The 6,000-nt window shown below is 48.7% G+C and overlaps 1 long non-coding RNA gene across 1 annotated transcript in view; it reads left to right on the top strand.

Moving 5' to 3' along the window:
• Positions 1 to 1,461: 1,461 nt before the first annotated feature.
• LOC140453865 (uncharacterized) overlaps positions 1,462 to 6,000 on the top strand; it is an 81,900-nt gene continuing 77,361 nt past the window's right edge. The window contains exon 1 of the long non-coding RNA XR_011952522.1: positions 1,462 to 1,486. This is a non-coding gene — a long non-coding RNA (uncharacterized lncRNA). The remainder of the gene's footprint in view (positions 1,487 to 6,000) is intronic.

Here is a 6,000-nt window from a genome sequence, read left to right as displayed (position 1 = left end):
AAATTTGGAGACATAGGGTTTGCAGATTCTGAGGAAGCATGAGAGAGACACACAAACCAAACCCTGTCTGAAACTCTCTGCAATAGACTATTCAGAGGCACAGAGTCACAGAGATGCACAGCTTGGAAATGGACACTCCTGTCCAAGTTGTCCATACCAACCAGATATTCTCATCTCATTTCATTCCATTTGCTAGCACTTGGCTGATATCCCTCTAAACCCTTCCTATTCACATACTCATCCTGATACCTTTTAAATGTCGCAATTATCCCAGCCCCCATCACTTCCTCTGGCAGCTACCTGCATGCCCTTGAATAAGTGCTCAAACATTCATACTGTCGATACAAACTCTAATAAACACCAACCTACGAAAGGATATCATTGTCATTTTCAACCGACCCTTAGCTTCTTCATTACGCTGATTTCAACAGAGGTAAAGAAACAGAGTTAGTGACCATCCACCGTGACCCTGTTATAAAACTTATTTCCAAATGTGGCTTGTGTGTGATTCCCACCCCCTCTAATAGTTGCCTGGAAGGTGGGGGTGGGGTGTACTCTCTTGCTGCAGTCCTTGGGTGTCCCACAGTGATGTTAGGGAGGGAGCTCCAGGAGTTTGACCTGAACCATGTAAAGAGCTCTCTTACTGGAGTGCCCTTTTTAAAGTTGGGAAGTTATTATAGACCAGGAGGACCCGAGAGCTGCTGTCTTGTCAGAGAGAGAGGACTGGTGGGTCACACACCTCAGGTGAGGGGAGAGGTTGAGAAGCTGGGGTCTTCATGGTCATTTCAGACATGATAGAGATTGAACTAACAATGTTGGCATCACGAACCTGTTAGCTGTGGTAACTGACCGCCCTTTGTAGCTGAGGGATTCAATCCCTTTAATAGAGTAAGCTTGAGAATTCAACACTAAAATCAATCTGTACGGACGCACTAGAGACCTGAAACATCAATACAGAGATTGCTGAAGAAGCTAAACATGTCCGGCAGCATCTCTGAAGGGAGAGGGAGAAAGAGACAGAGAGAGAGTTCACCTTTCAATCCAGTGATTTCTGCGGGAAAGTTCCTTCAGAACAGACCGTTTTGAGGAAGAGTCACTTGGAATGTGAATTGTTCCTCTCTCTCTTCACCGTTGCTACCTGCTGAATTGTGCTGAATTACCCCACCATCTGTTGACTTGAGAACTTCACCTGATCCAAGTGTCACTGAGTAATTCAGTCTGTGTTCAATGCCCTGAGGCTGCTTCTGCTGAAAGTTGACAAACAGGTTTAAGGCTGTGTAAGGTATTGTATTCGGAGGGCGGGCTACATGGGAGAACAGATACAGAACAAAGGCACACTGAAATGTTAGGTCTGAGCTGTTCCTTCTGAACTAACATCACAAAGTTACATTGATCAGGATTTTTGTGAAGTGCCTTTGTCAAGTGACCCTTCCTCAAAACGGTCTGTTCTGAAGGAACTATCCCGCAGAAATCACTGGATTGAAAGGTGAACTCTCTCTTTCAGGTCAAACTCCTGGAGCTCCCTCCCTAACATCACTGTGGGACACCCAAGGACTGCAGCAGGAGAGTACACCTCACCCCCACCTTCCAGGCAACTATTAGAGGCTGTGGGAATCACATACAAGCCACATTTGAAAATAAGTTTTATAACAGGGTGACGGTGGATGGTCACTAACTCTGTTTCTTTACCTCTGTTCAAATCAGCGTAATGAAGAAGCTCAGGGTCAGTTGAAAATGACAGAGGGTCAGTACTGAGGGAGCACCATACTGTCAGAGGGTCAGCACAGAGGGAGCGCCATACTGTCAGAGGGTCAGCACAGAGGGAGTGCCACACTGTCAGAGGGTCAGCACAGAGGGAGCACCATACTGTCAGAGGGTCAGCACAGAGGGAGTGCCACACTGTCAGAGGGTCAGCACAGAGGGAGCACCATACTGTCAGAGGGTCAGCACAGAGGGAGTGCCACACTGTCAGAGGGTCAGTACAGAGAGAGTGCCACACTGTCAGAGGGTCAGTACAGAGGGAGTGCCACACTGTCAGAGGGTCAGTACAGAGAGAGTGCTACACTGTCAGAGGGTCAGTACAGAGAGAGTGCTACACTGTCAGAGGGTCAGTACAGAGGGAGTGCCACACTGTCAGAGGGTCAGCACAGAGGGAGTGCCACACTGTCAGAGGGTCAGTACAGAGAGAGTGCTACACTGTCAGAGGGTCAGCACAGAGGGAGTGCCACACTGTCAGAGGGTCAGTACAGAGAGAGTGCTACACTGTCAGATGGTCTGTACAGAGAGAGTGCTACACTGTCAGATGGTCAGTATTGAGGCACTGCTGGACTGTCAGAGGTGCAGGACCGAGCCAGAGGGTTAGTACTGAGGGAGTGCTACACTGTCAATGGGTCAGTACTGAGGGACCACAGCGATGTGAGGGGGTCAGTACTGAGGGATCACCACGCTGTGAGGGGGTCAGTACTGAGGGATCACCGCGCTGTGAGGGGGTCAGTACTGAGGGATCACCGCGCTGTGAGGGGGTCAGTACTGAGGGATCACCGCGCTGTGAGGGGGTCAGTACTGAGGGATCACCGCACTGTGAGGGGGTCAGTACTGAGGGATCACCGCACTGTGAGGGGATTAGTACTGAGGGATCACCGCACTGTTGGGGGGTCAGTACTGAGGGAGCACCACACTATGTGTCGGACAGTCAGTACTGAGTGATTGCTGCATTGCCAGAGGGTCAGTACTGAGAGAGTGATGCACACTCAAAGGGTCATTACTGAGGGAGCGCTACACAGTCAGTGTGTCAGTTCTGTGGGAGTGTTGTTACAGAGGGTCAGGACTGAGGGAGTGCTGGACTATCAGAAGTGCAGGACTGAGGCAGTGCCGCACTATCAGAATGTCAGTACTGAGGGAGTTCTGCTCTGTCGGAGGGTCAGTACTGAGAAAATGCCACGTTATCGGAGGGTCAGTACCGAGGGAGTGCTGCACTGTAGAAATGTCAGTGCTGAGGGAATGCTATTGTGTCAGAATTTCATTTCTGAGGGTGTGCTGCAGTGTCAAAGGACCAGTGCTGAGGGATTGCAGCACTGTCAGAGTGTCAGTACTGAGGGATTGCAGCACCGTCAGGGGCCAAGGGGCTGTTGCAGTGTCAGAGGGTCAGTTCTGAGGGAGTATTGAATGATCAGAGGATGCGCCTGTCTTAAAGTCAGTATGAAGGTGCGCCACACTGTGGGAGGGTCAGTGTACGTGCAATGCTTCACTGTCAGTACAGAGGGTCAGTACAGAGGGAGTGCCGCAGTGTCATAGGAACAGTACCGAGGGGAGTCTCACTGTCAGAGGGCCAATACCAAGGGAGTGCTGCACTGTCAGAGGGTCAGTACTGAGGGAGTGCTGCACTGTCAGAGGGTCAGTACTGAGGGAGTGCTGCACTGTCAGAGGATACTACTGCAGGAGTGCTGCGCTATCAGGGGGTCAGTAATGGGGAATAGCTGCAATGTCAGAGGGTCAATCTGGGGGCAGTGCTGCACTGTGAGAAGGTCAGTACTGAGGGAGTGCTGCACTGACAGAGGATCATGACTGAGGGAGCGCTGCACTGACAGAGGATCATTACTGAGGGAGCGCTGCACTGACAGAGGATCATTACTGAGGGAGTGCTACACTGTCAGCGCATCAGTCTGGGGGATACCTGCATTGTAAGAGAGTCAGGACTGATTGAGTGCCACACTATCAGATGGGCTGAATGGCCTAATTTCTGCTCCCATAGCTTGTGGCCTAAGAGGAATATCTGAAATTGTTCAGTATATTTCTGCCTCTGCTTCCTACATACCCTGCTCAGCAATGATTCCCACGTTCAGATTCCAGAGACTGTGTTCAAACAGACCGTCTTCATTTGGTTACCACCCTCTTTTCCCAGTGTTGGGGTTTCTGTTTCGTGTGACTGACCTGCCAGCTCAAAGGGATATTTTCATGCTGCAGGGCTGAGGTTTATTCCTCAGCTTCTGTGTGCTCATCCCAAATGAATCCCACTGTCCCACACTCATCACAGTCGTGTGTTCCTTATTTCTGAGTTTCCCAATGCTAATCCACATCCAGACTGACATCCCACACTCCTCCAAATCGTATCACAGGCTAATTGCCTGGGAGAAAGGAATGCTAAGAGGGGAAATAGAATTCTGAATGGACCTTACAGTGACATTAAGGGTGAATTGATAATGACAGAAACACAGTGAGAATTTGTGCATGGACCCAGAGGCTACAGTGAATGGATTCATTTTGTCAATGCTCATTGGGACAGGGTTGGTATGAAATCGTGAAGATGCTCTGTGATACAATTAAATGAATGAGCATATATATAGAGAGAGATGGTTCTGAGTGGTCTGGTCTTCTTACAACCCAATAAATCTCCAAAGACGGTGGAAATGTATCTCAGTTTACCGAATGAGGTGATGGAGGAAGTAGCAGGTACACTTGCAAACATTTTCAAATCCCCTCTGGCCACAAGAGAGGTGTCGTCGGACTGACCATGTGGTACTGTTATTCAAGAAGGAGCATGGGATATACCAGGCAGCTACAGGCCAGTCAGGCTAATACCGTGGGTGGGACGTCTGTTGGAAGCAATTTTGGGAGATAGAATTAATCAGCATTTAAAGAGACTGGAGTTCATGAAGACCAGTCAGAATGGTTGTGTTAAGTGGAGGTCAGGTCTTACCAATGGGATTGCACTTTTTAAGGAGGTGACCAGGTGTGTAAAAAGGGGCAACACTTTCCTGTCGCCTGCTTGGAGGTCAGTAAGGCTTTTTATCAGGATCCATACTGGAAACTATAGTGAACATAAAAACTCAAGATCCAAGGAATTTGGCGCAGAATGCTGAGTGGCAGGAAGTAGACAGTGATGGCCCAATTAGAAATCTCTGTCTGTTCATGTCTCACTGTTGGGGTCTTACTGATGTGGTTGATAGAAAAGGTTTAGATTTGAATGGTGGAGGGTTAATCATTGGGTTCATGAATGATATGAAGATTGGTTGGGTGATAAATACTGAGGAGGATAGCCTTAGATTACAGAAGGATGGAGATGGCCTTGTCAGATGGACCGATCAGTGGCAACGGGTGAGGTGCCTGAAGTCTGGAGGGTGATTAATGATGGGCCATTATTGAAGTAAGGCTGCAAGGAACAGCCATTGAACTATGGAGCTGTGAGCCTGATGGCAGTGGGGGGTAAGCTGTTGGAGGGCATTCTGAGTGACAATTTACATGGATTTGGAAAAGTAAGAATTGATTAGGGATGGTCAGCATGGCTTGTGGAAATGGTTTATCCAACTTGATAGAGGTTTTGAAGGGTTGACTGAGAAGATAGATGAGAAAGTTTCACATGGGAGACTGGTTAGTAAAAGGTTAGATGACATGACATCCAGGGAGAGAGAACAGCACGGTGCCGCAGTGGTTAGCACTGCTTCCTCACAGCACCAAGGATGCAACTTTGATTCTAGCTCCCAGCCACTGTCTGTGTGGAGTTTACACATTCTCCCTGAATCTGTGGGTTTCCTCTGGGTGTTCCGGTTTCTACCCACAATCCAAATATGTGCTGGTTAGGTGGGGTGGCCATGGGAAATGCAACATTACAGGGATAGAATAGAGAGTGTGAGTGTAGGTGGGATGCTTTTCAGACGGCCGATGTGGACCTGATGGGCCGAATGGCCTGATTTTACACTGTAGGAATTCAATGATTAATCAAGAGACCCAATAATGTTCTGAGGATCAGGGCTCCAATCTTGGACTGCGGTGGATGTCGGTCCTTACAATCTGAAGGGGTTTGTGGATAAATGCAGTATGAAAGTTGGGCAGGGCTGTGTTCTGAGGTGTTAAGGGTGTGAATATTTTGTGGAGGTACTGTATGAGGGGCATTGTGGGTATACACAATAGAGTGGTGCTTTCTGAGGTATGAGGGAGCACTGTCTGGTGGTACAAGGTGCAGAATGTAGGAAGGTACAGATACACTTCCCTGATCATTCCCTC

Source organism: Chiloscyllium punctatum, chromosome 28, assembly GCF_047496795.1.
Source record: "Chiloscyllium punctatum isolate Juve2018m chromosome 28, sChiPun1.3, whole genome shotgun sequence".
Classification (NCBI taxonomy): Eukaryota; Metazoa; Chordata; class Chondrichthyes; order Orectolobiformes; family Hemiscylliidae; genus Chiloscyllium; species Chiloscyllium punctatum.
Note: the sequence above shows the minus strand (reverse complement) of the source record. Positions and strands in the feature narration are given on the sequence as shown.